At 43.3% G+C, this 22937-nt stretch overlaps 1 long non-coding RNA gene across 1 annotated transcript; it reads right to left on the bottom strand.

The window, feature by feature from the left end:
- Positions 1–3688: 3688 nt before the first annotated feature.
- Positions 3689–20013, bottom strand: LOC131480178 (uncharacterized). Its single transcript, XR_009245299.1, has 3 exons — positions 19852–20013; positions 8549–8619; positions 3689–4178 (listed from the first exon to the last, which is right to left on the bottom strand). It is a non-coding gene; the product is annotated as an uncharacterized LOC131480178 (long non-coding RNA).
- Between the last annotated feature and the right edge of the window lie 2924 nt (positions 20014–22937).

The raw sequence follows: 22937 nt of genomic DNA, 5'->3' as shown, positions 1-22937 counted from the left end.
CTGCAGTTAATGCCAGGATGTTCACCTTCTCATTCTCTGCTTTCCTGGTATTCACAGTTTAACCACGGAACTGAAGCTAGTAGTTTTTTTCTCCAAACTTCATAATTCTGATTTTTTTTTTCCGATGGAAGTAACAGTGTGCGTCCATCCTAGGTAGACATAAGAGGATGCCATGGGGCAAGGGGAAAGAGAAGGAACTTTCTATCATCTAAGGTTTCCTATCTAAGATTCCAGGTTTGTCCTGCTGAATTCAGCCAGGGGGAAGATGATGGCTCTGAGTGTGTGGTGAGAATATTAGGAATTAGGTGTGATTCTGGAGTTACAAGCCAGCGTTTTATCCTCCACAGTAGCACATTTCAAGTTATAGGTGGGAAAAATAGTGCTCATGCCTGAAGATAAAATCCCAGGGGCCTGGTGGCATGGCCTAGCAGCTAAAGTCCTCACCTTGAACGTGCCCAGGATCCCATATGGGCGCCGGTTCTAATCCCGGCAGCCCCACTTCCCATCCAGCTCCCTGCTTGTGGCCTGGGAAAGCAGTCGAGGATGGTCCCAAGCTTTGGGACCCTGCACCCGCGTGGGAGACCCGGAAGAGTTTCCAGGTTCCTGGCTTTGGATTGGCGCAGCACTGGCCATTGCAGTCACTTGGGGAGTGAATCATCGGATGGAAGATCTTCCTCTCTGTCTCTCCTCCTCTCTGTATATCTGACTTTGTAATAAAAAAAAAATCTTAAAAAAAGAAAAATAAAATCCCAGGCCCTGAGTCTCCATGGAGAAGAGATTCCTAGGTATGGGCACCTCTGTTCCAGCTTTTTCCCCCGATGACTGAAAGTGCCAAGGTTGCAGGGAGCCTGGAGGTGTGCAATAAAAGGCTTGGAGGTATTGTGTCTGGTGTGATTTTGCCACCTGGTCGCTCTGTAGCCTCCATACCAGGGATAAAGTTGTTAAAGTAGAAATATCATCGAGCCACAGCAGCCCGGGGTAATGTCCAGCTGTGATACACAGGATGATTCATGTCAAGTGTGAGGAGCTTTTCAGACGGACCCTCCACTAGGAAAATAACCCAGTAGCCAATCAGAGGGAGAGAACCCGGGGTAGCATCATGGGCCCATATAACACAGACAGTGGTCAGTGTGTGTATGCTGGAGGAATCACAGGACCACAGCCTCATGACTTGAGAGAGACGTTATTTCAAAGAGAATTGGGCAAGACTACTAGGCATCTGACCGAGCGTGTGGGAGAGAGAGGATCTCATTAGTGTGACTTTGGCCACGCCTGAGCAATTGTTTCAAAAAACCTATTTATTTTGAGATAAGTTAAAATATGCATTCGAGAGATCCACATCTGTGGATTCAATCAACTATGGATCAAAAAACATTCAGAAAAAATGCATCTGTAATGGCTCTTCTTTTTAAATGCAAAGCAAGAGTTATTTAAGGAAGTGAGAACTCTGTCATAGCAACAGGAGGGGGCTCCAAGGAAGGAAAGACCCAACAAAACGACTCTCATATTCTTGTTGTTACACTCAATACTGTTGTTACAATACAATAAACCAACTATTTACATAGCATTTACATTATATTAGATATTATCGTTTATATAATCTAGACATTAAAATATGTAAGAGGATGTGTATAGGTTATATGCAAATATTAAGTGATTTTATATAAGGCAGTTGAATATCCCTGGACTTAACCTGCAGAGGTCTAGGGGCCTAGAGGTCTAGCTATCCAGGGATGACTGTATAGCCAAAGAACTCCAGAGGCATAATCTTTACCAAGATCCATTTGTCATTAACGGTTTGCACAGTGACTTTACCAGTTTCCCCTCCCCTTTCCTCTCTACAATTTTTCCTCTTTAACATTTTAGAGTAATTTACAGACATGATGTGATTTTACTTATAAATACTTTAATGTGGACTTTCAGAGAATAAGCTCATTCATTTATATAACCTCAGTGAATTTACTAAAATTAGAAAAAAGTTTAAAACTTTTAATTAAACATTTTTTTAATGAATTAAAGAGTTAAAATAATGCAGGTGTTGATAAATTTTGTTCTGTGAAGATTCGATACTAAGTATTTTCAGCTTCTGGACTATAAACTCAATCACAATCATTCAACACTGTCTTTGTTGTGCAAACAGCAATCAGCAACCATGGGCCATACATAAATAAGTGGACATGGCTGTGTTCCGATAAAACTTTATTTACAAAAATGGATAGCAGGCCAATTGGACTTGAGAACTGCAGTTAGCTGACCTCTAACTAGACTGTAGTCTTATAATTCTCAAAAAATGTGGGCAGTTATTACATAGAATGTACCTTGGTATGGCTTTCTTGTGTGTTTCTTCATGACTAAGTCTCAGTCACATGATTTTGGCAGAAATAACCTAGAAGTGGTGCCATACTCTCTTAGTGTATCACAGTAGGGGGCACATGACATAAGGAGGGAGGATCCTGTTTTTGTAGTTGCAATGCATGCTGTTTACAATGGAGGATTTCAGGAACGGGTGTTGGGTGCAGTGATTTAGACACCACCTGGGACACCTGCATCCCAAGTAGGAGTACCTGGTTTGAGTTCTTGCTCCCTTTCCCAATCCAGCTTCCTGCTGGTGTGCCTGCCCAAAGGCAGCAGGTGTTAGCACCAATAGTTGGATCTGACACCCACATGGGAGACCCACTTTAAGTTCCAGGCTCCTGACTTTGTCTTGGCCTTGCCCTGGCTATTGCAAACATTTGGGGGATGAACCAAGAGATGGAGGTTCTCTAGCTTTGTATCTGTCTTTGTGTATGTGTGCTTGTGTTTTAAGATTTATTTATTTTTCTTAGAAAGTCAGAGATTCAGAGTGAAGAAGAGACAGAGAAAAAAATCTTGTGTCCACTGACTCACTCCCCAAGTGGCTGCAATGGCTGGAGCTGAGCCAATCCAAAGCCAGAAGCTAGGCGCTTCTTTGAGGTCTCGCACATGGGTACAGGGTATCAAGGCACTGGACTGTCCTCTACTGTTTTCCCAGGCCACAAGCAGGGAACTGGATGGGAAGGAAAGTGCAGCTGCTGGAATAAAAACTGGCACCCATATGGACCCCAGCACATACAATGCAAGGACTTTAGCCACTATGCTATTGTTCTGGGTCTTGTCTTTGTTTTTTAAGTAAATAAATAAAAATAAAAGATTTTCAGAAGGCATGTGTTAAAGCAAAGGATTTGAGCAATTTCAAACACAGCAAGAAATAGTTCCATAGACAGTAGCAAGACCTGTGGCCATAAAAGCAACATCTAGAGGCGAGACCTAGGCAAGAAGGGATATGCCGAATGACTAGAGTGAAAAATAAGTATCAATAAAAATAGTGCTTAGTAATAACAACGGCATATCGTTTATTGAAAATTTACATGCCAGGTATTGTGCAAAGTATTGTAGCACACTTTAACTCTTTTAATCCTTTTAATGCTCTGAGGCATGATCTATTAATGCATTCTATAAGTGAGAGCATCGAGGTGTAGAGAGAGAATGAGGGGAATTGCAACACTCCCTTTCTTTTTCTTATATGTTACTGTCCTCAAGTAACTTTTCTGTTGTTTCCAAGAATGGGACAAGGAACTGCAGGGGAGGAAAAATGCAACTTTCCCTCACCCATTACTGGGTTCATAACTGTGGCCCCTCTAACAAAAGGGAAGGTTATCAAGAGAAAAAGCATGCACACTTCTTTAATGTTAGTTTCACATGACACAGCAGCTTTCCTAAGGAAAGCAAGACCCAAACAAATGGCTACATTTGTGTACTTTTTGGTTAATTTTCATGAGAAGTGGACAGTGTTGGAGAAATATTAATGGACAGAGGGATTATTGCTAAACTGGGGAGCATTGCCTCAGGTTCTCTGTCCAGATTCTTCTCTGCAGTGCTGTCTTCAGGCATAAGGATGTGCCTCTCCACTGAATGCAGGCACGGCACTTCTCACTTGAGGATTTTACGGCCTGCTTCCAGAGCAGCTCAGGAGATGCTTCTAGGTTCCATGCTTACTTCGAGGAAGAGGGGTGGAGGCGGCGGGACAGGCTAGAGTGACCTTCCTGCTTCTCTGTTTCTCCAAGTCATGGGGCGATACTTGGGAGAGCATGTCGTGAATCCCAGCAGTGTGTTTCCTTACCCCTTGACACTGAGTTTGGTTGTGAGGCCTCATTTGACTGCTGGGAGGAAACAAAAATGACCTTGTGCCATTTTGAGCTTAGAACAAGGGGAATGTGCTTGCTCTGTTGTAGAACATACATGACTTAATGCTCTGAACTCAAGGAAAGGAGGAGACAAATGGAGCAGCAATGCCAGCACCAAATCCAGCTAGTTCAGCCAACTCTCAATTGACCTACAGACTTGTGAGCACTTTAAAAAGTCATTGTTGAGTCACTTATTTGGGGATGATTGATTCTGTATTAAAGATTAGCTGGGCTCGGCACGATAGCATAGCAGCTAAAATCCTCGCCTTGAACATGCCCAGGATCCCATTTGATCACCAGTTCTAATCCCAGCAGCCCTGCCTCCCATCCTGCTCCCTGCTTGTGGAGGGCAGTGGAAGACAGTTCAAAGCCTTGGGACACTGCACCAACGTGGGAGTCCAGGAAGAAGCTCTGGGCTCCTGGCTTCGGATTGGCTCAGCTCCAGCCGTTGCAGCCGCTTGGGGAGTGAACCATCAGATAGAAAATCTTCCTCTCTGTATATCCTCCTCTCTGTATATCTGCCTTTCCAATAAAAAGAAATAAATCTTTTTTAAAAAAGAGTTAACTGGTATAAAAGGCTTAGTTAACTCTTCTTCACCACTCACTAAATCATTCAGTTATATTTAAAAAATTTCAAAATCCTCCATTTTAACTGTTATGTTGGAATTACATGTTGCTGCTATAGAACTTACACTGAAATTCAGATGTTGACTGAGCACATACTATAACAGAGATATGAGCTAGAAAAATAGCAACAGCTAACATACAAAAAGTGCCTTTTGCCCATCATCTGATTGAATTCTTACAACAGAGAAGTTGTATCATCATTTCTGTTTCTTGTTAGAGAAGCAGTGGCTAAGGCCTGAATATGCTGATAAGGTGGTGGTAGCAGGACCTGGACCAGTGTCTATGTTATTATCTGCCAACCTAGGACTGGTCCCTGAGTTTGCGTATGCTTATGTTCATTGAAGCCAGGCTCTGTGTCCAGTGATTGTTATAGTCCATGAATTATAACCCTCGCCACGCTCAGGGGTTTCTAGTCCAAGGAATGAATTTTGCTTGGGTTATCACCATCTTATTTTAGTCTTTGCATCCCAGGGCTCTGGAGTTGGGCCCTTTTCTCTGACTCCCAATATGACAGGTTGGACATGAAGGGAATTCCTGCTTGATATTGGGTCACCACATGACACCCAAATTATCCTAACCCTGGGTTCACAACTAATGTGTACTTGAGGAGTCTTCATGATATACTTGGAAGCCACCATGTTGGCTCTTCATGAATGGCCTATGCTTTATTCCTTTACAGTCTGGGACAGCCAACAAGGATTTCCTAGCAAGACAGAATATGGCCTGGACCTTGAAAGTTGATAATCTGAGAGGTGTGGGGAAAAATTACTTGAGTACAAAAGGATACTCTCAAGAGACTGTTTTCGGGATTAAAAGCAAGCATCAATGCAATCATGCAATGCTGTTTAATGTCCATTATTTGGTAAAATGTGCCCTTGAAGGACTTGGCTTTGTACCGTAGACCAAGGATGAGGCCCAATTCATTAGACGCACACACACAGAGAAAAGACAATAGATGACCACCCTTTGGGTGAACCACACACAAAAAGCTGACAGGAGACATATTGTCCCTTTATTAGAGGCAGAGGAGAAGTTGCTAACCACGAGGTCACCAAAAATGAGCAATACTTCTAAGGTTTGCTTTGTTATGTTTTAATCTCTATCAGGTTGAACAAGGACAATGGTTATCTAAATGTCAGGGAACAAATAAATGAATCGAAAGACTCAGAGTAAGATAGGACCAGGGAAGTGAGTGATTCATTCATTGGGAAAGCCTGAAGGTGTTCTCAGCCAGGGACTCAAGGCTTTGTAGTTTAGAAACTAGTTAAAAGAAGCAAAGAAGAATCTGTTGGTCATGTTGGCAGGCTCTGGGAGACTGAAGAACGTGCCAGAATCTTCAAGGACAACAAACAGTGACCTCGTCATTTGGGAGAAACTGTCAGCTAGTTACCTGAGAACATGTGGGTTGGATATTAAAGAGCAACATAAAAGACATGTGAAAAGCAGATTTTTAGTGTGTGTGAATGTGGACCCATGTTGGAGACCAGGTGTGCTGGGAGTTTGTCAGCTAGCTGACTGCCTTGAAATAAAGGTATTGCTCAAGAGAAGTGGCTGGATACAGGGACAACAAGGGATGTTTCTTCGGAGGGAGTGCAGGTCAAGGTGGGGTCAGGTGCCATCTATCCATTCTTTTCCACTTCTGACAAGTACCACTACCTCTTGGTTGGAGGGAAGATTTTTTTAAAAATTCTTGTTTCTTCTTTTACGTTGAAAAATTTAAAACTTGATAGGTAGTCAGGGTCTCTGGTTCCTGGTGAAGCTACCCTGTCTATGCTGACCATTCAGGAGTAATGAAGAATCGAGTACAAGAAGGCCTGGCTAAGAGAAAGTCAACTCAAGCCAGCTTTTCAATAATAACTCTTAATAACCCTTCCCTCCATTCCCATCCACTTAAATGTAAAATTTTTTTAATCAAACCATTAACCAGTTTCTTTTGCAGGACTAGAAGCGTCCCTCCATCTCCAATTCTTCCCACCAGGCTGCAACCACTGCCAAGAGAACCCAGCTCCTAGAAGCCATAGAGAACAATGCCCCTCTTCCTTTATATATAACAAAAGGGAGGAATGTAAGGAGTCATTCCAATATCCCTCCCTGGACCCGGGGCCATTCCTTCTTCCTCACAGCTCACGAAATTCCCGCCAGCCTAGCTATCCACCAATCGGATGTAACCTGGCATTCCACCTGAATCCCATCCCACCCCAATCTTCCAGCCCCATCCCCAACCCCGCCCACTCACCAATCATCCCTAGGCATTCACCTGCAGGCACCAATCCCCTGGGGGCCTGGCCTCAATCCCTCCCAATCCCCGCCCCCTACACCTGGCAGACAAACAGGCCCCCCCAAGTGCGCCGGCTCTCTGGTCTCTCTTATCTCTTCCTCTCTGGTCTCTCTGGTCTCTCCCCCCTCTCTTATCTCCTCTTCTCTCTCTTTCCTCTCTCTCTCTTCTGTCTCCTTTGCTCGCTCTTCTTTGCTCTCCCCTTCTTCCTTCTTTCCTGATCTTCACCACCCCTACCCTGTTCCTGCTCTGTTGGAATAAACCTCCTAAGATAAAAAACAAAAAACAAAAAACAAAAAAAGTTGTCCAACTCATGAGAAAAAAATGCTTCATCTCGCTCTTTTTAAAAAATTACTCATTCTGTTTTTAATGTTCAGAATTTACTGTTTTCCCACTAGACTTAGTTTGGAAGCTAAGAATAGCAAGTGGGCATCTTAAAGTTAGGAGTAGCAGAACTAATTTCTGGACTTTTCACAGGCCTATGAGCAACAAGATGAAACTTAATGCTAAATTGATCATTGGTATGCTGTGAAACTTCAGCCTAAGGCATTTGTTGGTAGTTTTCTTTGGGTCCAGCCTTCTTCAGTTAGCGGTTTTCCCAATCTGGGTCACCCTACATTTAATCCCGTTACTCTGTGTGTGTACTGCTGTCAGTTATGACTTTTTTGAGAAGACAGGCTACATCTTCGTCCAGATTTTTATGCTTGACACACATTAAGGGTTCATTAATTAACTGTTGGTTGGTGAATTACATTTTCAGGTGCCTGCCATTAATCCAAATCCTTTGAGACATAACCATTCCTAAACATGCTTTTCTTGTTTACTTGTTTATTAATCATCAAGTTTTCCTCTAGCCACTTCAGCCTGCTTCCCAGAAGACCACCTAGTTTTCTTCTGGGAGTCTGTGAAAACCTCCTCTCTGCCTCCTGTTAAAGACGAGTTACCTTCTATGACCTTCTTAGAAGGACAGCACCACAACTTCTAAGTATTTTGAAATAAAGTGACCTCTTCTACAATTTCAAAGCACACTAGTAACATGGATACTCATTCAGGTAAGGCTCGCTTAGAACAAGATTCGATTGGCTGATGCAACCTTTGTGAGAGTAACCTTTCCCTCACTGATGGACTTCCCCTCACGCCTTTTTCACGAAAATATTTAGCTAAGGTCAAATTTTTGAACATAGTGTTAATCTGGACTGTACCATCCTCTGTTTTTCTTACAAAAGACATCATTTTGACAGAATTAATCACCGCTGTGCCTTTCTGAGGCCCGAGGGATCAATATAGAAGGAAGTTGTGTCCATTCTGCGAAAACAGAGCCATCTCATCCAGGGATTAAGATTATGTGACAGATTAAGGTAGTTTATCCTTTTAAGCATGAAAACCTTTCTGTTATTTTAACAATCTTAGATGGAAATGTCTTTCAAATGCATTACACACTTACCCATCTTCTCTGCTTGTCTTTTGCCTGCTGATTTCTTAAGTTCTTGGTGCTACCCTTGGTTCAGCCTTTTCCTAGGGATTCAAGGTCACATTCAACAGGGGCTAGTTGTTCTGCAAGCAAAGCCCAAGTCTCTTCATTCCCAGTACCCTGTCTGCCCCTTAAATAAAAAAGATCTTTTTCTTTTCTTTCTTTCCTTTTTTGTCAGTCATAGGTATAATAGATATTTCTTGAGATTTTAATGGCATATGGCACTTCAGTCAGTGGGGAAAATAATTTGGAACATGTTTATTTGGAGTTTTTACATGCATAAAAACACATAATACTTATTAGCTACATGACCTTGGGTATATGCAGTAAACTTTCCTAACCTGTTTTGCAGTCTGGAAAATGGGAGTAATTGTTGTGAAGGCTAACTGAGCTTAAAGCCAATTAGTTGTTCAATAAATATTCAATCATCCCCCTGCCTTGCCTTTGGTGAATTAGCTTAGGAGATTGGACATATGACCACGTGTAGTAATAGTGACGTGATTAAGTGCTTTTCATGTGCCAAGCTATCATCTCTTTGAATTCTCACAACACCTGTAATGTGTCAACCATTATCTTTCCCATTTTTCATATGCAGAATTAAGACTTAGAGAGACCACACAACTTTCCAAAGTCACAGAATCACAGTTAGTACTGGTAAAAACCAGACCTCACATGGAGGAAGACTGACACTCTACTCTTTGTGCTTGATTCCCACATTATTTCGGCACTGAATGGATCGGAAAGAATTATGCCAAGCATCCCTCTGGCCTCTAATACCTAAACACATGCATTCTACTCTCTTTTGGGCTTATCCTGTTCATGGTTTCACATGGCTGTCTCTTACTTTTTGGTCTGCCATTAGATGCTCCATTGATAGTACAACTGACCTACTGTAGCTGAACTCTTTCCTGCTAACACAGTGTCCAGCTCCCATCAGGTAGCAGTGTCATGGTTTCTCCAGTCTCAGGACTGGAATTTTGGGGTCCTGCTTTCCTTTCTTGGCATCACTCCTCCCTCACCAACCTGTCCTTTCTTTGCTCTGAAAGTTCTGTTCTGCATTATCCTTCATGTGTAAACACTTCTTTAAGTCAACTTCATGACCTTATACCTAGACAATGATGACAGCTTCGCTCTAACTTTTTGCTAACCACCTGCTTGCTTGTACCAGCCACACCACCACATTGGTCATCACTGAAATCGCCTCTGACATTCCTGTACGTTACTAGCCACTTGCTTGCCACATCTGCCCATGCCTTATCTTTCTCCATTTCCCCTCCCTTCCACATTCATTCCTTTCCCCACAACATGGATGGGATGTGATGTTTTTTACTTGTGCCTGACACTTAGCCCATACCTCACCACTGTACCACCTCTGGAGAAAATTTCAGTTTTTCTAGATCTGTAGACACAGAGATTTTTAATATTTCATGACTTTTAGGAGAACATCCACTACAAGTTCCTAAAAAGTGTCCCCTAAATCTCCTTTTCTGATTTAAGACTCAGGAGGCCCTGCCTATAGCTGACTGGAGAACCTGCAGCTGTCCTTGGAGAACCTGTATTACCTGGCTTTGCTCATTCCGCTGACCACCAGCTTTTTGAGCATGGCAACCAGATGTTCTTGATTCATGTCACCCACAACACCCAGCACCAGGTCATGTAGGCAGAATTCGCTCCATAGATAGTTGCTAATTGATGAATCAGTGAGGCAGACAATTATGCAGGTAAGTGGATCCCACAGGGGCTGTAATAATTAGGAAAGCCTTCATGAAGAATTAGGATTTGTAGTAGTCACAAGCGTCTGATAATTCTGATTTGTTTAGTTTGCTGAGGAATTTGTTTTGTGGAAGCGTTTTTTAATTACTTTGAGGTGCATGGGGTAGTCACGGGAATGTGGAGGGGCACATTTTCATTATGGCTGTTGCTTCTGGATTGTATGTCCATTCCACCTTCCCTCTGAACTCTGAACTCATCTAGATAACCCATCTGGGATATTCCACAGACTGTTCTCCCATCATCTATGCCACAGATGTCTTGGTCCCCTATACCCATGGCTGACTTCCTGATCATTACTGCTCTTCACCTTCCCACCGGCTCTCCCCAGCCTTTTCCAACTCAGAAAATCATATATGCCTCCTCTGACTTGCTCAGGCCTTACACCCCAGGTATGTTCTCAGTTCACCTCACACAGTTGACATCTAAATCAATAAAAAATCTTATTGAGGGTGGTTGTTCAGCTTAGTGGTTAAATACTCATATGTTAGATACATCACGGTACTTGAATTCAGTTCTCGGTTCTGGCTCCCAACTCCAGCTTCCTGCTAACTCATACCCTGAGAGGTAGTGGCAATGACTCAAGGAACTGGGCTCCTGCCACCAAAGTGGGAGACTTGGATTGCATTCCTGGTCCTGGTATGGTCATCCTGGACCAGGATGCAAATTAACAAAGAGGAATATGCTCTCTCTCTCCTGACTCTCAAATAATCGACAACAACAACAACAATAAAAAACCCCTAAATTCTATTGGTTCTACCTTCAGAATATCTCTGACTGTGAATTCTTACCACTTCTATTGCTCCCTCCAAACTGGTCTCTCTACTTTCCTACTCATCAACCCACCTGTCTAGCTTCAACACAGCAGCCAAAGTGAGTCCTGGTAAAGTACAAGCCAGATCATGTTACTTGTGTGTCTCCAGTTACCTCAGAGAAAACCAATGCTCTTACAATTGACTTGAGCAATCTGGGGTCCTCTCTGACCTCATCTCCTGCCACTCTCCCTGTTTAATTCCCTCCAGTCAAACCAGGTGCTTAGCCCTTCCTCTCCTTGTGAGCATACCCTGGCCTCAGGGCCTTGGAATTTTCCTCTTCCTGGACCATATCTCTCCCTGTATTTCTCTCACCAAGAAACTGCTGCATATCTATCCTCTCCCCTCTTTCAAGTCCTTGCTTATCTCTGGCTGTCCAGAATAGTTCCCATTTGCACCTGTTGTCTCCATGTAATTACAGTTGCTCCTAGAACTTGTAAGTGTATGTCAATTTGGATGATAAATTTTGTGTTCATTCTATGAAATGTTGCCTTATATCCACCTTTATCACTTTACATAAACTGCACTCCAATCACTGACATTCCAAATGATCCTTATCCAATTTTTGTCTATAATGTTTGTTCACTGATGATATTCCTGTCACTTTCCCAGTGCATAATGAGGGTTCAAAAAACATTTGCTTAATGAAATGACTTGCTTTGGAATTTCTTAGGATTTCACATAGTTTAGGAAAAATTAGACTAAGTATGTGATGTCAGACTATCTCAGAAAACTCACAGTCTACTGGCTGGACTGACCTGCTTACAAATGATCTTGAATTAGTTGATTAAGATTAGCATCTTAGGGCTAAGGGCAATAGCCTAGTAGCTAAATCCTTGCCTTGCATCCTCTGGGATCCCACATAGGCAACTGGTTCGTGTACTAGTTGCTCCACTTCCCATCCAGCTCCCTGTTTGTGGCCTGGGAAGGCAGTAGAGGATAGCCTAGAGCCTTGGGACCCCATGTCAGAGACCTGGAAAAAGCTCCTGGCTCCTGGCTTCAGCTCATCTCTGGCTGTTGTGGATGCTTGAGGGGTGAACCAGTGGATGGAAGATCTTTCTGTCTGTAAAAAATGAAAGATAAATCTTAAAAAAAAAAGATTAGCATCTTTGCATGGGTTTGGTGTGTTGGGAGCACATTCAAAGGGCATGTGATTTGGAGGAGGATGGGATTGGGGAAAGGGAAAGAAGGTAATTGCATTAGCAAACTGAAGTAATTGGCATCAAACCTCATTGCAAAGTTCCTGGCAGCCTTAGCAAAAGGGAGAGCTTAGATCATAGAGATTCTGCTTTCTTCCCTCTCACTTTCACTCCTATCCCCAATTGCCTGGATAAGGTGAAAAAAGGCCTCAAATCAAAGGAGATATAGAATTCAAAGGTTTTTTTTTTTGTCTTGAGAGGAAATTCTCATGTTGATTTTTATAAGTAACAACATATCTTGGCATGTTCAGGACCAGTCACAGTGTATACAAGTTTTCCTCAAGAAATTGTCAGTACTGCCCACTATCATGTTTTATGGGGCACATCATAAGGTCAAACTGAACTGTCCCAGATAATGGTGGATGATGACATCAATGCTTGCCTTTCAGCCTGATACTGACAGGTTCGTCAGCTGACCTTTGGAAAGGTCAAGGCTTTGTAGATGTGTTGGGTTCGTTTGAGAGGGAGTCTTTGAGTGGTACATTAGCTCCATATTTACCCAGGCACAATTAGAATTTGGAGACATTTCACCATCAAAAAATTCTTGCTGCTATGTTGCTCTTGAAACTTGCTTGGTGTCAGGATCTTTCTTCACCAGAAGCTTCTAGAGCACTAAACCTCTCCACAGTCACTCTAGGCCTTCCAAGTGACTGGTGTGGTCAATTCATGCTTCCAATGGATCTGTTTGGGATGTTGGCAGAGCTTCTGGGACTACTACATTTGACACAGAGTTGTATATGTCCTTTCCCTCCCCCCAAATGGACTTTTTTCTTCAGGGAATAATGAAATCCAGAGCACCACATGCTAAGCTTACAAGTCAGAGATTTCCATTGAAAAGTTAAATCCTTCCTTTCACAGGATTCGATCAGATAACACCTAACAATAATAACAAAAATCCAGCTAGCTAAACTCAAGACATCTTTAGGAATCCAATCTAATAATATTGGCCAAAGTTAAAGCACTTTGGGAAATTATGGACTAAGAGTGGAAGACCTGGTTCTTAGCTGTGTGACCTGTGTTAAGTCCTTTCACCTTTCTGAGCCTTCTTCTCCTCATGCATCGGGGTGGATATGGACTCTTCTCCAGTCCCTGATAATGGTTCTCCTGTAAGCCAATACATTTGCTCAGAAGTTACAACCAGAGCACAGGTGAAAAGTATCCTAACACTTGGTCCTCTGGGTTGTTGTTACTTCCTTGTGGCTCAACCAAATGGACCTGCCTGAAGTCTAATTGGTACAGTGTTTGAATCCTTACTCCCTTCTTTCTACCTTGTCACTCATGAGTGAGGTTGGCTTCCTTGTAAAAGGATGTAAAGATCCCATCTGTAAATAGCTCCCCAAAGGCTCCATTTCTAAGAGGGATCACAACTGGGAGCTAAGATTCAATGTATGCATTTTGGGTGGGATATAAACAGTCATTCCGTCTAGGGCAGGAGGATCCCTCAACAGAGACAGGGGAGGTTTTCACTTCTCTCTCTCCCCATCATAATAAGAAGTCAATTACCGTTTTGGAGCACTGACTATGTGCCATGCATAGTGTTAAATGTTTTGCACATTTAGTTCTCACAACCCCATACGGCTTATGTCAGTGTTATTCCCATTTTAGAGGGCGGGAGCCCAAGTCTCAGAAAGATACAAAGACTTGCCAAAGACCACCTAGCTAGGAAGTATTGATGCAGAATCTCATTCTAGGTCTGAGTGGTTCTGAAGGCTGCCTGCTCATGCACTGTAATTTGCTCCATGAGATCTATCGGTCTTCTCAGTGGTGGCCATTCATTTGATCCATTAAGCACTGGCTAATGGGATAGGGCACCATAAAGCTGCCATTGCTTGTAACCTTACACAGCCAAATGAGTGACTTCATATCAGGTGAAAAGGAGGGAAGGAAGAGCTGCCCTTCAGAGTTGTACTGCCCCGAGGACACTTAGGTCACACCAAGCCATGCCCACCATACCCTAGCTGGGTTAGTGGAGCCATGAGGGAAAAAGAGTCAGTGCCCTTTGTCGCTCAGAGTGGGCTGGAACTGTGCAGTGAAGACGAATCTGTCAGCCTCTCTTATCACTTGAGCTCCTAAGCTACTTCTAGTTTGAAAGTCATTGGAGTGCATGCAAAAGGCAACAAGAGCCTGAGGCCTTGGCACCTCTGCCCATCCTGCAAAGGTCAGCAATGTCTTATCTAGAATGCAGCAGAGGAGGCAAAATTTTCCCCAATGTGCTGGGCTGGGAGATGACCAGCTTCCCTTTTCTCTTTTTTTCCCCTTTGTGCTTCTCCTCCAGTGGGGAGGAGCCTGGGAAAACAGCAGGAGAGGGGACAGGAGCAAGGAGAACTGTGCTTGGTCCAGTCTGGTCCACCTATTTCCAGGATACTCCTTCTTCTCTTTGGAAGCCTCCTGCTCTGAAGTGCAAATGAGACCCCCTGGGATCCCAAAATAGCTCCCCTCACAGCTGCGCAGCATCCATTTATAGCACAACCTCCCATAGGCTCTGAGCCTGCACTTCTGAGGTCAGCACCCAGGAACACCAGGCTCAATGTCATCTGAGTACAGAAACTTTCATAAAGGACCCATTATGGTCTTGCCACTGTTTTCAGGGTTCTCCTCAACCCTCCCATATTCTAAAGGGCCAAATTTGTTTTGATCCAGAGCCAGACCACTTTATGTCCAACAATAACCCAGAAGATGATCAGGTCCCATCCCCTGTGCCTGGCAGCAGGTGAGAGGGTTGTGCTCAGTGGCAGAGGACAAACAGTACTGAATTTCTGCTTGGGCCTTAGGCTGAGTGACTGGAACTCCCCCAGGGGAATCTAGCAACAGGCTTTGTGCAGAAATTGTTCTTTCATTAGCAATCAAAACTAAAGACATTAATTGACATCCTCTACTCATGTTGTCCATATCCATTCTGATTGTCTAATTATTGAAAGAAGAAACACCCCTCCACCCCAATACATCCATGTAAGATGTGTTCTATGCCTCCTTTTCATACTCAGTCCACAACAAATGACACCTGACCCACTTTCTCATACCTGGCTTAGCAGAGAGGGACCAAAAAGCCCATTAGCCATGCATGTTCTGCTTTTTCTGTTCTCACCCCTGAGTAGAACTACAGGGACAGTAGTGACCCAGCTGCCCATTAGCACTTCAGGGAGCTGTCTCCTGTTTTCCATAATAGTCACCAACACTTGTCTTGGTGTAAAAAAGATGGTTCCCCCCCCCCCCCACCGCCCCTTTCATGGAAGCAAATTCAGATCTCATCTGGAGCTAATCCAAAGCAGTTTTCTGAATGCAAGACCTTCCCTTCTAAAGTTTCTGAGTGAAACCATTGAATTTATTTGGACAATAAGATGCTGGACTCTACGCTGGGTATACACTTGCAATGAAAGAATCTTGACTGAATTTGAAATGTAATACAGCAACAAGGTGGAGGAATCCACCATGGGGGGAGGATACGGGGAGGGGTTGGGGGAATCCCAGAGCCTATGAAACTGTGTCGTAAAATCAAATGTAATTAATAAAAAAAAAAAGAAAAAAGAAAAAAACCAAACAAAAAATAAAGTTTGAGTGGGCACAAGTCTTTGTGGGTCTACCCATGTAAAGAAGAGGCCTGGAGTGAGCTGGGCATTGACTGGGTATGTGCTAAGTAGCACCAGAGACCCTGGAGGGTGATGGCCAAGAAGCTATGTCCTGTAGCCATACTGTGGATTTCTTCTACATTTCCATACAATACTAGGTGTGAGGCTCACAAGTGTCTCCCATTTCTAATTGCCACTGCTCCCAACTTGGAGGCTGGAATAGTATCAATTTGTTGACACGAAATATTCACACAGATAGCCCACATTGGCCACCACTAGTGCTTGGCATGGAAATCAATCATATCACAAATTATTTTAGTTGCCTCTTATTTTATAGTTAGTGCTTTTAAAAAGTTAAACATACACTACCAGATCTCACAGCTTAAAGGCTAAAACAATCCACTCCCTCCTTCTCATTTTCCTGAGTCTCCATTCCTTGGAACCTGGTTCACTGTAATTGTCACTAAGGGCACATGGCACAAAATGCCTGTGTGGGTGAGTCAGGCTGCCTTATAAAAGAGGGGCCTATCTTGTGGTAACCTCCGTTCAGCTGCCAGCTGCTCCCTGATATGACTCCCTGCTAATGTTCTTGGGAAAGCAGTGTAAGATGGCCCATGGGCTTGGGTTCCTGCATCACACAGAGCTCCTGGCTCCTGAATTCCTTCTGGCTCATTTTTGACCTTTGTGGCCATTTAGGGACTGAAACAGCAGGTCGAATATCTCTATATCTCTTACGTCTGTAACTGTGCCTTTCAAATACATAAGTAAAGCTTTTAAAATAATAATAAGAAAAAATTCCAAATTCAGAAGTGCATGAGACATTTTTCTGCAAGTTAAATTAATTTCTTTTTGTACTTTGAGCTCTTATCTTGCTAGATAGCAGATTTGTAACTGTAGACAACTCAGGGCCTCAGACTAGGCATTGTGGTACAGTGGATTTTATGTCACTTGGAATGCCCACATCCATTTTCAGGGTACAGGCCTGAGTCTGTGCTGCTCCACTTCTGATCCAGCACCATGCTAATGAACCTGGAAAGCAGCAGGTGATGGATTGAGTACTTGAGTTCCTGTCACCCACTTGGGAAGCCTGAGTGGAGCTCCTGGGCTCCTGATTTAAGCCTGGTCCAGTCTTGGCTTTTGTGGCCATTTGGGAATGAAGCAATGGATGGAAAATTCTTTCTCTCTTTCCCTCACTGTCACTACCTTTCAAATAAATAAATCTCTAAAAAGCAAAGCAAAACAAAACAAAGCAAACAAAAAAAACCCAGGATCTTGCTTTTCAACCAGTAGTTTGTTTTTTTACTCTAGGGGAGGAGGTTCAGTGAGGTTGAAGACTGGGTTCCCTGGTCCTCAGTCACCATCACATAGCCTTTTGAGTGTCTGCTGTGAGGTTTATGCTTAATCTGGGGCTTTGGTGTTGGTTTTTGGAGGTCTCCACTGCAAACTTCTCATCTGACCTCAAGGACTTCCCTAGTATGGCTCTTTCTCAGCTCACTCATGCTCCACCAGAGCTGTGGAAAACTTAGGGTCTAATCGAGGCTCTGCTACCATCCCTGCATAACCCTTGGGTGCCCCCGATCCCCAGTATTCCATGGCCCGTGGGAACTCTACAAAGAGGCATACTCAAATTTCTTGTCTAGACCCAACCTCAAGCTATCGCAGCCACTAACACCCCAGCATGTGGTTTGGCACAAGGAGAAGCCGAGGCATGGCATTTTCTTGGCCCCAGCCCTACCCTCTCACTTGTCTTGAAGTTGGCCCCGGGCACAAGGTGCTTCCCTAGGGACCTGTTCATATCCACACTCCCTTTTTTTCTTTCTTTTCTTTTTCTCCTCTGGATTATCGCATCATTCATCCAGGGTAAGGAAAGATGTTTAATCATGTTTTCTATATACTTTTTTTTTTAAAAAGAAAGATTTATTTATTAATTTTTGAAAGTCAGAATTACAGGGAAAAGGACAGAAAGAGAAAAGGATCTTTCATCCACTGGTTCACTCCCCAAGTGGCTGCAATGGCTAGCACTGAGCCAAACTGAAGCCAGGAGCCAGGAGCTTCTCCTGGGTCTCCCACACCTGGCATGCATCCTTCTCAACCATGTAAACATCACCAAAAATAAAATAAATTTATTTTAAAGAAGAAACAAGATTTATTTTATTTACTTGAAAGGCAGGATTAGAGAGAGAGAGGAAGGGAGAGAGAGAAGAAGGTCTTCCATCCGCTGATTCACTCTCCAAATGGCCACAAAAACCAGGACTTCAAAGAGCAGGTTGAGATTTACATAAAAATTGAGAAATAGTTGGAGAGTTCCCATATATAGCCTTCCTCTCCCACACATCCTCTGCCACCATCAACATTCCCCCACCACATGGCACATGTGTGTTGCAATCCATGGACCTTTACTGACACAGTTTTATCACTCAGATGAAGTGTTGGATAGTTCTGTGGGATTTGACAAACACATAACGAATCTACAAATATAGTATTATACAGAAACTAGTTTCACTTGTCCTAAAAAGCCCTTGTGAGTCACATTCATCCCTTCCTACCCCTGAACCCATGCTATTTACTATCTCATGGTTGGGATCATTCACATCAGGTTACTGACTCAAGTTCTGACTGCTCTGCTTCTGATTCAGGTCACTGCTAATCTGCCTGAGAAAGCAGCAGCAAGTGGCGCCAATCAAAAGATTCATGTCTCACCCCCTTTTCCCTGTCATCGACTATTCTGTTATCCAAATATTATGTCAATTAAACTAAATGATTTTCAGCCAAACAGCTGAAGGGAATCCTTACTCTCTTTAGAGCTACAAATGATTGCTGGGGAAGAAAAGCATCAATGTGTGGAATCAGTACGTGATTTCTACGTGATGGAGGATGAGGGCAAAATGATTCCTCCACTTCTCATGCATACATTTCTAAACATCTGGTTGACCCACTGGGTCTCTAATAACTATTTGACAAATATGTCAATTAATTAAATGAGGGTGGCCCAGAAACAGCTTTGACCTGGCCCTGTGAACTGACAGTCAATGGCTGCAGGAGGTGGTGTTGGAACAGCTGTCTCTCATCCCTTCTGTGGAGCTGTGGCGCTTGGTGCTTAGAACTCAGACAAACTCTTGGGAAGCCCACATCACCACAGGCAAGGTACATCCTCTTCAGTCACCTGCTTGTGCCTTTTTAACATAAACAGATTCCAAATTATTGCCTTTTCAAGCACAAGATTTAGTAGTTTTGTGATAATTATTTATAGCAATTATGATGGTACAGGGTAATGGTTACACCAATGTAAATGAAGTCCATATATAAGCATAAATGAATGACATAGCATTTCTATTTACTCATTAGCCAAGGCTCCTTCATGTTTTCAGATGTTGAGTTGTATCATTTGATGAGCCACTGGTGTCATTGCTGAGTTCTGATTGGTGCGCTTTTTCAAAAATCTCATCAAAGGTTGGATTAGACGTTCTAGCTTAAGTATTGCTTTTTTTTACTGAGTGCATAATGGCTTTTTGTGTTCTAAGTAAATATTTGACATGATCCTGTTCAATTAATTTTTCAGATGCAATGTTTCAAAATGTAATTTCCTTCCCTCAAAAGTCAACTTAAAACCTACACTTATTTACATGCATGTTGTGTTGAAAGTGGGAACACTTGATCACCTAAAGTTCTGCCTGATCTCTGAGGCTTTAGGCAGTGCTCCATTTCTCTAATGAGAAGCTTAGAGCAGAAATGTCCTGAGAGGCACAGGTTAGGGTACCAGTTTTGGTTTCTCTACTAAACAGCCGCAAGTGCCTTAAGCATTCGGTACACTGTTCTGTATTGTCTGAGTAGAAACAAGAGTGCCTGTCCACTACTCCTTGGGTGGTGCTTGACACCTCGCGCAGCTATGAAGACCTTGCCAAGCTATAAAGAGCTATGGGCATACTCACTGTTTCCTTCCACCGTGGAGGGTCTTTGTGGTAACCAGCTCCCTCTCAATAGTATAGGAGGAAAGCACATGTTTTGGTAGGTTGGCAGTGCCACCACTGTGTTTAGACCTTCTGAAACAGCCTTGTTTTAACCATATTGGATATACAGCTGGTGTTCTGGGGTTGTGCTGCAGTAACAAATGGCTGTAACAGCTCAGTTGCTCTCTCTCTCTCTCTCTCTCTCTCACACACACACACACACACACACACAAAGTCTTCCTTGCTTGCATCACAATTTAAGCAGTGAAATTTCAAGTACACATTTCAAGCTGCAAATCTCCTGCACCTCCTTACCCTGGGATCCAAATCAAGGAAGTGCTGGAGTGGGAATCACGCAGCTCTCCTGATGGGGAGAGTAGCAGTGACCAAAATGTACAATGGTTCTTGGTTGTGACCTTATCATTTCTGCTGCTCTACCGGTGACCAAATCAACTCAGATCCCATGACTGAAAGGAACCAGGTAGGAGGTACAATCTTCTCCCAGTGAAGAACAGCAAATTCTTGGACCAGTAATAGAAATTCCCCCATAGCAACGACGCTCATTCACTATAACAGCGCTCAACCCTCAGAATCTATCATTTCAATGATGTTCTGTTGTGTCTAACCTGGTGGATCATCAGGCTGGTGCTTTTGCCATGGCTCTCTTTGGAGTTATTGGGAATCCTTGTTCCATTGGGAGAAGGAAATAAACAAAAAAGACTCAGAGCCAAGAGATTAAGTACTGGAGGCAACAATAAAAAGTCCTGATGGGGAGGATCATGAACTGAACACTATGAAGTATATGATGATTTTCAGGGAACACATATAGATGAGGGGGATCAAGAAAAGAAAATCAAGTTTGCAATCGTTTCCTTGGGAATAGGAACATTGGTGTGGAGACAACAGTTCAAGGACCACCCGAAGTCAGATGAGAACTAATTGCAGATGAGAGGAATCAGTTTGAACACTAAACTTGGAGACTGGGGTTCTGCCTGCAGTATGTTGTCGGCACCTGTTATGAACTGGTCAAGAGAACAGAGTTATGGTTTTGAGTAGTCATGCCGCTGCCATTTGAATGGACTTGTTGCTTTGTAGAGAAGCAACATGTCTCTGTATTGAAATGTATTGATAGAGGTGAAGAGTGAAGCCCAGGAAGCAAATGGGGTTGGGTGACACGAGGGTAGGGAGCATTTTATACATTCTAGGCCATGAGTACCCATTAGTGATGCCCACTCATGCCTCAGAGCCCCACCTCTTCCCTGTGATAGGTACCCTGAACAGAAATGATGTCCAGCTGCTCTTTTGCATGAATAACTTTGGGACAGAAAAAGGGACTTGCGAAGGATGACCCTTAAGAAATAGAATCTGGCTGCCCTGACCACAGGGCCTTTCACTGTATTTTTCTTACTGAACTGTTAAAAGTTCAGAATAGGGGACCAAAAGTTTTCAGTATATTCTCAGAGCTTCACACTGAACTTGTGTCTTAAACTCTTTATGGGACTGTTTGAAAGCAGAGGCCATCAGAGAGTATGTCAGCAAGGAGTGACTGTAGAGGTCACGGAGCTCAGTGGGTGAGGCTGCCTGCTCCGGGCTACAATATCAGTGTTAGCTGATGGGACTGTCAGCTGATGGGACCCACAGCTTCTGGCTTCCAGGTCATAGAACCCTGCAACAGATAGTGCTGACTCTCACTTACAATCTCTGACAATCCTTGTCCCAAATGTAACCCAGAAACATTTATTGATGACAGATTAGATCACGGTGCTTTTCTTAGGGTCTTTTGCAGATCTGCTCTCAAGTGAGAGATCCCCTGACGCAAATCCTTGACCTTGGCTAGGTTGCCTGCTGCTTTGGCAGGAGCCCAATGCAGCTGGGCTCTGCTTGCATATGGGGATTAAGAGTGAATTAAGTACCTGCCCAAGAAGGCAGAGGGGGTCAAGAAGAAGAAAGTCACCTATGGCCTGAGAGCCCAGCCAATGAGAGAGGCCAGATTGAATGTGGGGAGAATGGCAAGGGGAAAAGGCAAGGTCTTAGTGTCATTTTATTGATTTATTCATTTTTGCTGTCTTTCTTTTATTTTTTTAAAATATTTTCTTTTTATTGGAAAGTCAGATATATAGAGAAAAGAGACAGAGATGAAGATCTTCTGTCCGCTGATTCACTCCCCAAGTGACAGCAACGGCTCGAGCTGACCCAATCCAAAGCCAGGAACCAGGAGCCTCTTCCTGGTCTTCCACGCGGGTGCAGGGTCCCAAGACTTTGGGCCATTCTCAGCTGCCCTCCCTCCTAGGCCACAAGCCAGGTAGCTGGATGGGAAGCGGGGCTGTGGAGATTAGAACCGGTGCTCAAATGGGATCCTGGCGCAGGCAAGGTGAGGGCTTAGCTGCTAGGCTACTGCACCAGGCTCTATTTTTGCCCTTTCAACCACCTTCTGTCCAAAGCAAATATTCACAGCTTGAGATACTGCAACTTCTTCCTTCTTGCCCTTTTGTCCAAATAGGTATGATCAAGAGCAAGGGTTTCCTATTTGGACTAGTTGCTTTCCCTCTCCAGTTCCAGCTGCCTTTGAATTACTTATATAAACTTTCTAAGACTTGCCAGTCTTGTCTGCAGGATAAAGTTGGCACTAGTCACCACTCTTAGTTTTTGTGTAAATTAAATATGAGACTATATGGGCAGCACATGGTAGCATATCTCAGAAAGTATGCAGTGATGATTTCTTATTAATATTGATACAGTACTAGCCTGCAGTAGGTAGAATGGTGGTTGACTATAATGTTGATTACTATTGGTATTATTTTTAATTATCTTATTTGTTAGGAACTGGGTACATAGCTATAAAAATGTTAATTACACACCCTGTCCTCATGAATCTAGCAAATGAACATGTTGTTTTCCTACTGCATCTTCATATCTTTTGGAAATTCAAATGCTAGCACTGGGAGATCCTGTAGGACTCAAAGATCAACTCTCTGATTTATGGTAGAACATGATTAGGCATGGAGAAGAAGAAAAACTCAGGCAAGGTTGAGAACTCTTATCTCTGGATGCTACATTTCTTTTCATCT

The sequence above is a fragment of the Ochotona princeps genome, chromosome 4 (assembly GCF_030435755.1).
Source record: "Ochotona princeps isolate mOchPri1 chromosome 4, mOchPri1.hap1, whole genome shotgun sequence".
In the NCBI taxonomy this organism is placed as follows: domain Eukaryota; kingdom Metazoa; phylum Chordata; class Mammalia; order Lagomorpha; family Ochotonidae; genus Ochotona; species Ochotona princeps.
This window is presented reverse-complemented; position numbering and strand designations above follow the sequence as displayed.